Below are 11,349 nucleotides of genomic sequence, written 5' to 3'. Positions count from 1 at the left end.
GACACAGTTAATCTGTACACGACCATTGTATTGGCCCCTCCCCTTTCTGGGTTGACACCTCCACCTCCTGATTTGACTCCACCCCAATTATATTGGGCCCATCCCTTCTGATTTGGCCCAACAACTTTTAAGCTGGCCCCTCTCCTTTCTGATTTGGCGCCGCCCTTTCCGGGTTGGACCCTCCTTCTGATTTGGCCCCGCCCCTTTCGGGTTAACCCTTACTTCTTTTTTTTATCTTGCAACCTTCTCCTTTGGCCCACTTTCGCCAGATTTAGTCTCGCACCCTCATCTTTATTATTGCCCTTCTCCTTTAACCCCGCCCCTTTTAGGATGGTCCTTCTTTTTGGTCCTGCCCCTTGCTGATTGTGTTCCGCCTATTTTTGTGTATGCACCTCCTTTTTCGGGTTATCCACTCTCCCTTCGTATTGGGTCACATTTGGGACAGCTTTAAGGCAGTTTTAGCGCAGTTATAAGTCACTTTTAGGGTAGTTTTAAGACAGACTTAGGACAGTTTTAGGGTAATTGTAAGACAGTTTTAGAGCACATACACAGTAATTTTAGGGTAGTTTTATGGAAGATTAGGGTTAGTTTTAGGCCTCATCCTAAGGTCTCAACGTTACGAAGAGAAAATTTGGTGAGATCTTACGGAGGGAAAATTTTATGTGTCCTAAATATATCTTATATCTGGGCTAAAACTTAACTGAATCTGTCCGAAAACTGTCCTCAATCTGTCTTAAAAGTATCCTCAATCTGCCTTAAGTCGGCCCTACATCTACCCTGAAACTTACCTAAATCTGGCTTAAAACTGCCCTAAATCTGCCTTAAATATGTCCTAAATGTGTTCTAAATCTTCCTTAGAGTGCAGAAGTTTCCATGAAATTTCAAATAGATATACATACATATACTTTTTCTAGTGACTATGATTCTTACCAGAGTGATGGAAAAAAACATTTAATCCTTTCACTATTATTCTATCATTCTTCTTGAGTATAAAGAAAATTTATATATGTAGATATCTGCATTAAATATAATGACAAAATAACAGCCACAATAAGATTGATATTTATTTCGATTTACAAGAAGTAGATAAAATTCGTATTCAGCAGATTATATTCGAAATTTGTATAAAGTAATTAAGACTACATACTCTGCAAGATTAAGGTTGGATCTTAGACATACTTTTTTCAGATTGGACATATTTTTTTACTCTTATTTATTCATTATGATTCAAGTTATTTTAAGAATGTATTTTTAATGCCGAACTGTAAAGGTTTGTCAATGTACGTTACAAAAATTGATTTCCTAAAATAATTCTTCGAAAGTAACACTGACTTTATCCACCACGAACGCTGGGTTTCGTTTATCAGAATGGAAATTGATACTTACATATCAGCGCGTTATTTCAACAACTGTAGACTTTACAGCGCACATTAATCTTCGTTTATAAACACTGATAGAGACAGAATTAAGAGTTGCATAATGACATTCCGAAGCAGCTCAACTACTGGCCAGTGCGAATTCAGTGTAGCTTGAATTGGTCCTTATCAGATTACGGATTTTTCCGTGTCCACACTAACTGCTACTGCACACGATACAAGAAAAATGAATTTTTAAGAAAGTGGAACCTACATTCGAACCTACTGCGATCGTAGCATATCTCGAAGTTCTGCTCAACTATTTTTGGAACGGGTGACTGACGCAATAAATGTATGAAAAATATTTCAAACTTTGTCGACGTTTCGTAATTCTTAAGTAAGAAGTCAAATATTTATATGAATATGCATGGTTGCCGACTGTTAAATGAATTTATCAAATAACCAAAATGTTCTTATAGAGAGTGACATGAATTTTTATTTATAAGTCGATAGACACTTAATCCCTTGGTTGTATAATAACGTGTCAGACTCGTTATGAAATTTTCTTGTCCCATGATCAATATTAAAACATAAAATTAAAAGTTGGAATGCAATAAATATAAATTTTCTTTTCCGTGTGAAAATGCTTTGAAAATAAACATGATAATCAAATATTTTGTTTTCTTCAGACTGAAAAATAAATATTAATTCCTACTAATTTCTACTAATTCTTCCTGCTACTAATCTATAAAATGAAAGAACATTGGAAAAGCGTACGCGCTATCAAAATGTCAGACACAGAGGAAATACCAGATAAGACACGTAAGCATAAGCTTGCATAAAACCCCTATTTCCATGGATCAGTCCTCGGGGAGCTCGGATTTGCATAAAGATCCGCACCGTATACATTCTAATAAAGGTACGCGCGGCAACCGTCGATAAAATTCGCGTGTTTCCATCCATCCGCGAAAGTCGAGAAGTGAAAACGGCGCGCGGCCGCAGCCCGACGAGAGAGAAAAAAGGAGAAAGAGAGAGAGAGACGGTTCGCTCTCTGCATTGACCGATTCTCAGGAATGGGAAAGTCGCCGATAACAATCATCGCTTAACAATATCGCGCGAGGAATAAACGTTTCATTACCTACCGGCTATCGGCTGTCATACTATCGCGCCGTGGTCACGATGTTGCGGAACCGCAAGGAATTACGCGGACCGTTGTAACCCCCCCTCGCGTGCGTAAAAACAGCGAATTCAGCAAACAATAACGACCGCGCAATATTTTCCCGTAATAAATTTTCTTTTGTGGTCTGCGAGCGTTACAGTACGCTCGAACTTCCTACGTGACGCTGTTTCGCAACGAACCGCTGCATGAGCTATGGGGAACGTGGAAAATTTGATTGGCCGCTAGAATTAAATTCATTAAACTTCTTGTACCATGCTACTACGCTTTTAGCTGTTGATTGCATACCTCTGCTCTCCGATTTGACTGCTGGCTCGCATTTTTTGCGAGGACAGATTAAAAGAACATTTTTTTTCTCCCTAGACAAAATGCAATTTCCGTATTACTCGGTTTTCGAAAATGGTTTAACAACACGTTCAACTTCTTTGGATCGTAATGGAATTCATGAAACTTTTATTGTTTTATGTCTTACGAATTGGTACGAAAAATGTCGGCCTAAATGCAAAATTAAATTGTGTACTTGCGGTATATTTTCTGACCGACAAAATAACTACGACGTGAATAATGCTCTAACAGTCTATTGGAAGGATTGAATATTCATAAGTTTCGTAAGACATTCGCGTTTATCAAATTCAATTTAGTCCTTAGGTGTACGGCTTGATATGATAAGGCAGCGCGTTAATGGTTACCACGTTTTACGGCAGCAGTCAATACGTCATGTTCACGCCGTAAAATATGCATAATTTTAGAAGCGCAGGAATCGCAGAAACATTTATTTCGTCCAATTAAAAATAAAGCAGTTTCGATCTATTCGAGAAGATCCTCCGCGATGTAAATGCAGACGCGGACCGCAGCCGCCTAATAGGCATTTGCAAATGAGTTCGATTTATGGCGACTCATATATATTAAGAGAGGAAATAAAACGCGCGAAACGCGCGCGGAGGTTAAACGAAAAAATATTGAGCCGCTGACCTCAGGGGAACGTGTCATTAATTTTTTTCCGGCCGTAAACTCATCGAACGCGGTCTTAGCAGCCGCAGTTATACAATTATACGATAATTTATCGACAATCAGAATATGTCAAGGACTCGGTCTTTGTAATCATCCGATCGAAATCAGCCACCAAATTAATTTTACACACTTTACAAGCGAACGGTTGAATCATCCACCGGTGAATCGCAGCGATTTGCGGTTCGCAGTCGTGTACGATCAGGCGAAACGTGATTTTCCCATTAGAAAAACCTGTACCGATATTCAATCTCGTCGCAGGCAAAACGCGCGGACAACCGGTGAATCGGTGATCCTGTTCGTCTCTCGCTTCCTCACCGGGATCGGTATTGTGTAATCCGCTGCACAAAGCGGCCGGCGCGCGTACACTTGAGCCTATTTACACTTGTAAAAACTGGACTACCTAACCGAGCGTGTCTAAACCGAAATCATTTAATCGAGTCACGATTAATGGATACAATTAGCCTCGGCGGGGAAGCGTCGGCGAGTTCACCGACAACAGGCGGATCGTGATCGGCGAAATCAGGTTGCCGGGCCGACCTCGCCGATCCAGAAAAAGAACTTTCTTCGCGTGATACGCCTTCCTCGATCTTTTCAACGCTGCCGCGAAACGTGTTCGCGAATGTACTACCCCTGCCAGAAAATATTCGATCCCGACCGCAAACCTGATCGTCGCATTTACAGTCTCCAATCTTTAGGAACAAACTTTATGAATGTAAATTGAAGAATTATTAGGTTGGATACTATGAAACGGGCGGCCTAAACAAAAACGCCCGTTTCATAGTTTCCAACCGAATATATTCTACTGACAAACAAAAATACTGGACTAATTTGTATAGCAGATACAACAATAGTCGGATTTTATCCAGTTTTTAATTGGATATCGTGAAAAAGTGGTTTTACTATAGATATCGATATAATTTTGAATTGTCACAAATATTTGATTCCCGTGAAAAATTGGAAACAGCGTTGCACGTGTGTTAGACTAAACTAAAAGAGTTCGAGATAAAAATGTTAGTATAGTAATATATATTCGTTTTCTTTTGCCAAGCATTAATTGTCTACCATTAAGGAAACGTTAGAAAGGAACTTAATAAAGTATTTAGAACAACACAGTGGTGGAATTTTATGGAATAGTAAATAGTAAATTTACTGTAAAAATTAGCTAGAAAGAAATACCTAACAATTTCGCTGACTTTAGAATTAGTGTACAGAAGTCAAAGAAAATCGACTCGTATTCAGAAAGCTGTTTTTCAAAAACTACAAAGAAGCTGTCTTTTAAATTTTTATCCATTTAATTAAAAAATATTGAGGAACTCGTGGAAAGTAATTTTCTCGAGTATCGCACTGTTTAAAATATTCATCTGTTCTACCACGCGGTAAAAATTGTTGATAAGGATCGTTATTATTGTGAATTTATTACACGGACACAAAGGTTGTTTACTCGGCCTGCTGAAGGTTTGGGGGTAATAATGATAAATCTTGGAGTATACGAGACGCGCGCACAAAGCACTATTGGATTTATTACGAAAAAATGGCGCAACAGCGTTCGTTGTTTAGCAGGGAAAATGAAGTGCATTTAATTATGCGTCAGGTGGCTTCATCTTATCTGCGTGGTATAACGCGTCGTTAAATATGCAACGCGGAGTTCGTTTCGAGAGATACATAAAACAGGCGGCGGTGTTATCGGTGTCGCGCAGGTTACAACGTAGTAACATTTTTGTAAAGTAAAATTCTAATTGCCAAAGTTGTATATTTTGTTGTTACGGGTATGAATAATGCACGGCGCCGATAGGGTTTCGTTAACGGAATGAAGATATTGATAATCGTTAATGAGTCGTATATCTCGAATATGATGACTAGTATGACTATTTGCCGGGAAGTAATTAATAGCGGATGTGGTTGACATTTATCGTATTATCTAGTCATCGAATGAAATGGCGTCGCGGCCAACAATTTTTTATTAAAATTCACGCGACCTTCTATTATCGTGATATCGCAATGCACGCGAAAGAATAACGAGCATACCGTCCCCGAATATCAAAGTGTTCTAGTAGACATTTTTGCGTTAATGCAAATTCGTGGACTAATATTGCTCGTGTTTCTGCAAACAGGTCACAAGCACTTGTCACACCGAGATAATAAATTAGATTCAAGTCTACGCTCGCGACATTTATGGTAATCGTTCACGCGCATAATCTGCTTGCTAGAGAAGTTGACCAGAACTTTGTTCCCATAATATCCTAACCACACGTTTTCCAAAAAAAGAAATGAAACTATAAATTGTCGTAATTGTCGAATTGGAATTAGTATCGTTTGCAAACTTTAATTGGTAAAGATAGATTTCATCAGTTTAAAATAAAATATTGCATTCTATATAATATTACGAACAAAAATGTTGGAAGATTTTGTGTAGTAGGTACAAAAATACATGGAAATATATGTATACTATCAGAAACTGTAAAAGAAAAATCAGACACCAATCATTTTTACGTGAGAAAATGGCTAAATAAATATTGCTGTAATTTTGCATATTAATAACGCATTTCATGATCGTAAAATAAAGGTTTACATTCTACACGAAATTTCGTGTAAAAGTATTAACAGAATTCGAATATCAAGCATAGAATATAATTGATTACCCCGATATTCAATTGTGTGTCACAAGAAAATGGCAGCGCTAAATACGCTGATTTAATCTTAAATTTTCAAAAGCAAATATTACGGACCTCGCGTAAAAGCGACGTATTTTCGAGAGGAATGCGCACCGGAAGAATATCGACGGCAATTCCAAAAATGAACAAAGAATTTCTCGTTTATTACAGGTTGGAGGAGCGCTCTTTTATCTTGACAATGACTTTTCGCATCTCGGAAAGCGGCAAGAAGTCGCCGTCAGAGTAAACAAGAGGTTAATCGGCGAAAGAAGTCGACCGATCCGAGGCGGTGCCCCGATAAATCGATCCTCGACAAATTAAGCCGCTCTTGCGTAACGGTACGCGAAAATCGCGCGAATGCTCGAGGGCCGTTCTTGCGATCTCGCTGTGTACGGCGATTCCCGCGCGTACCTCCGTGGCCGGTGCCGCCGTGAAGCCGGCGAAATTGCGCTGCCATGCCGTGCCGTTAACTTTTCGCAAGAACGGAAAACAGTTACCCCGCTCAGACATGCGCGGTCGAGGGGATAAGGAGATCGTTTCATTGACTCCGCTCCCGGGATCCTTAATGGCCGCTGTGAAACCGGCAGCGATACGGCCGCGGAACCGGCAAGAAAATGCCCCGTTTCGCTCCATTCCGTTTCGTTTAGTTTCGTTAACGAGCTGACATTTCGTCAACCGTGCTTCTTTGCTTTACGGGACGATTGCCGGCTTTTAATCAATCGCTCGATTCTACCGTGACAAGAATCGATGCTCGATACCCGAGTGTTTTAGGCAGATTTATCGTCTCGTAGACTTGCGAAACCGTCTAAGTAGATACCCCGCTTTTGTTCGCAAGAATGTTGCAACTGCAATCCAAGAAATTATAGAGCAACCTCTTTTCTTTTTTTAGGCTAGTTCAATTTATTTGGTTTCCACACGCGTTTATTATATTCATTCGTTTGCCTTTTTTCCTGATTTGTTGCTAATATAATTTTGATACGAAATAATAAGTTTTTCTAAAGATCGACAATCTGTAATGTTAATACTTATGTATATATTCTGCGATTAAAAATGTATCAAAAATTCTGTTCCATTTTTATGATAGCATGATCAATCGAAATGTACAGAAAATTTACATTATCTTATGGAACATAGAATTAGCACGTTAATATATATTTCCATTTTAAATAAAGACTTCGTACACTTACGAGTCAATTTAAGTGACCTTTTACCTTGTAATTAAATTCAAAAATAAATTTTTGACCACTATTTATCCAGTGAACCATTTTCTCACATTATATTGCAACATCGTATATTAACGCAAGTAACGAGCTACCTTAACCAAGCAATTGTAGAGAAAATCAAATATTTTTCAATCAGAACCAGTACGAACTTCATCAAATTGCTCTTAATTGTTCTTCACTTCCATCAATAATAAATTTTTACCATAAGATTTTCCCATTGTTTTAATGGTTTGCTTGACAGAACCAGACAATATTTTTGCAACGTTTTATAAAGCCGATAAATGTTTAAGCGATACCTTCCCGGGCAGCGTTTTAAAAGGTTGAAAAATTCTTTCTCGAGGCGGTCGGACCAAAAGCACGTCGGGCGTATGAAGCGCGGAATAATTGAAGCCGACGGTGAAATTTGCATTCGCCTTCGTTAGAACAGCGTGGCGATGGCCGAGGAAGGGCCACGAAACGGAGCCCAGATATGCCCAATCAACGGCCGCGCCGAAAAGAGGGTTAGCGTGCTCGCACACGGGGGCCGCCGGGGAGAGAAAGAGAAAGAGAGAGAAAGAGAGAAAGAGAGAGAGAGAGCGAGAGAGAGAGTGAGAGAGTGTGCAAGAGAGAGACTTTGCGAATGTTCCGTGTCGACTTATGTGTCGCCAGCGCTACACAGGCAGCCCGAGTGGATTGGTGTACAGCCATTGGGGACCCGCCATCAAGGATAGTCCTGAAACGAAGCGGCCTGGCTTTTTATCGGCCGTGAAGCTCCGGCCCCGCATGATATCGCCGGTGATTTGAATGCCAGCGAGATCCTCCGGCGACCAGACGCCGAAGATACCGGAATTGTTCGGACGGCCACGCCGCCGGGTGTTTAGATTGCCAATGACAACATATTTAAACTTTCAGAGACACGGAGAATTTTCTGTGCTGTTTACTGAACGTGGCATACGCATCTCCATGCTGAGGAAAAATCAAGACGCATTTTTAATTCTTTGATGGTTAAGGACTTTTAAAATACATCTACGAGTTATTTATTTAATATATGTGTTACTTGTGGCAAATATTACAGTAACAATTGTTCAAAATCAGAATAAATTGTCTCAACGTTTATAAATTAATATAAAAAATAGCTAGTTTTAATGTTTCGTGAATATAGTGTTAATGCTGTATGATGTAAAAAGGATTGAAAACGACAATGCGTTTATATAACAATAATAATAACAATAGTTTAGTGACGTCAATTGCAAAACCCTTTGTTACATAGTATACAGTGAGAGATGGGATATGAAAAGATATAAGTGTAATGTATTTTATATCTATATATATATATTTGTGAGAATCTCAGATACTGGAAGATGAGAAGAGATGTAATAAATAATTTAAATCGTTAAATTATTGTATCGTATCCCTAAGAAATTGATACACGTGAATTTGATGTTTTCGATATGACGATATTCGTCTTTAAAACTGTAATAAGCGGAACTTATTCGACAGATTGCTACTTAATGAGCCATGTTGATTAGCTAGAAAATAACTTCAACCATTTTTATTTCTCGTTTAAAATGAATATATTATGTGTTGTATTTCATTTCTAAAGTCATATTTCATCGAAATATATTACGGTATTCGAAAGAAGAAAATGGCTATCTACAAGAAGCGAGAAAGTAAGCCCCATCAACACTTAACTGGTGCGATGAAGTGTTCGATCAATTCATTTCGATGATATGATTGTATATATGACAAGCAACATATATGTATTTAAAAATCATCTGATTGTTGCCGTCTAAATGAAAAGCCAAAAATGCAGATCATACCCGATTAATGAGGAGTTGATTTACAAATTGCAGCCCGTAACCGGCTTTTTTAGCCACCGCGAAATTGTTGCAACCCATTTGCGGTCCGCAACGTGTTGCTGGTCGTCCATTTCGCGTCGAAAAAAGTGCGCATTCCACGAGCCGCGCATCAGCATTTTATTCGACTGCGAGCGCTTTAAACACTCAGGCTAATTCTCATCGGAGCGTGTAAACCTTTCAGAACCTGTTTCGATTGCCGTTTAAGTCGATTCGATGCACCGATCAGGAACATTGTTTCAGAGCACACTATATCAAGCACGACAGGGGATGAGAAAAAGGAATTCGCGGCTGACGCGTGTTCCTTATTGGCCCGGGTCCGTGCGAACTCCGCCGCGTGCACAGATTTCAATGCAAAATGGCCGGCACGCCGTTTTGGCACGGTTCCGCGAGGTTTCACAATGGAACAAAAAATTTACCTGAATATTAAACACGCTAAGCTAAGCCCCGCGTTTGATAGACTTTATAAATGCCGATGATTAATTGCAACACATTTGTTCATTTTGTATATAATGAAAACAAATGATCAAATTATTTGTTATATCTCCATTATAGAATTTTGCGAATAAATTCCTTCAATTTCATTTTCTGGTTTCAGATTTAATAAACCGCAGATTCGATTAATTTGTGTCACAAATGGGTAAGTAAAATAAGGTTGAACATTTTTTTATAATCTGTACAGACTGGTCCATACAAATGTAAATATGTTCTTTATTCTGAAACTCAATTTTGTAAACTATATATATTTCTCGCAATTCGATGTCTTTCTGCTGCGATAATTTGAGACAGGAGATTTTAAGCGAACAGAAATTTTTAAACTGCCGTTATCAAACTTCTCACGTAGATTCGGGGATTTCGGACCAGGGTGCGTCGTTGGAAGCCACGACACTTCTGGCACGGCCGTGGAGCTCTCTTCCGTTTATTCAGGCGTGCGCTTTTTAAACGGTCGTTTAAGAAGTTATTCGCGCGTAAACCGGAATCATTAACCCGCGCGCTGTTTACCGTCGCCGCTCGTTCTCGAGTCGACGCGACGCGCCGTGTTATTACACCGGGGCGCTGTTTAACGCCGATCTAATAACGATTAGCCTGTAATCGGCCCGACTCGCCTATGCCGTGGCAGTAATCCTGCTGTAAAAATACTTTAACTGAGAAAATAGAGTCGAGTCCATTCAGTCCGGCGAGATTAGCGAGTGGAAAAAGCTCCATAACGAATGCCTAAAATCGAAACGATATCGCGTAGATCCGCGAGATTGCGAAATCGCCTGACTTCTCGGCGTGATCGACCTTTTATGTTCCATGAAATCGTTCTCCCTCTTCGTACCACTTTTATTGAAACTCGCTCGGAATTTTGTTTTTCGAAATTCTGAAACGTCGCCAGTTTGAAATTTTGCTTCATTGTTATTTGAATAATTGTTTGACATATTGTTGCTTATAGCATCCATCGTTACGTTATAAATCTCTACGCAAAATAAATCAAGAATCCTTTCTTCAATCATTTTCATACATTGGATACAATTAGATTATAAACATTGTCTTAATCGATTGCTAGATGCAAGTACTACGTATACATTTATATCTTATTTGTTATTTAGAGAGAAGCAAAGATACTATGCTGTAAAACAAACTTTAAGCTTCAACTAGTTATTTTCACAAAAATAACTGGTATACCGAAGCTATGACAAATAAAAATTGTAAAAATTTGTTGACCTATTCGTTATTCATATATTTTATTTTTAGCTAATGTATAACATCATAGAAAGCATGGGAAACGAAACTTTTACTACAAAATGAGATAGAAGTAATAGAATATTGCTGTTACTAATGACCTTGATATACCAATTCTTTTAAGAAATAAATATAATAAATATAAAATAAATAAAACATATTCTCATTTCACTTCGTTGTATATAGAATGAATTCAGGGAAACGGAAACAGACGGCAATCTTTTGTTATGTGACGTATGCTGTCCGGTGAAACACGTCGAGGACGACTGCAGAACAGATGAATTATTAAGGGATAGTATTAGTATTAACAATTATGGCCATCCGAGCGACGCGTGACCACGACAAAGATCTAATCGCTGGGCCGAGGATCCT

This window comes from Augochlora pura, chromosome 4 (genome assembly GCF_028453695.1).
Source record: "Augochlora pura isolate Apur16 chromosome 4, APUR_v2.2.1, whole genome shotgun sequence".
Classification (NCBI taxonomy): domain Eukaryota; kingdom Metazoa; phylum Arthropoda; class Insecta; order Hymenoptera; family Halictidae; genus Augochlora; species Augochlora pura.
The sequence above is the reverse complement of the archived record's forward strand: the minus strand, read 5'-3'. Positions refer to the sequence as shown.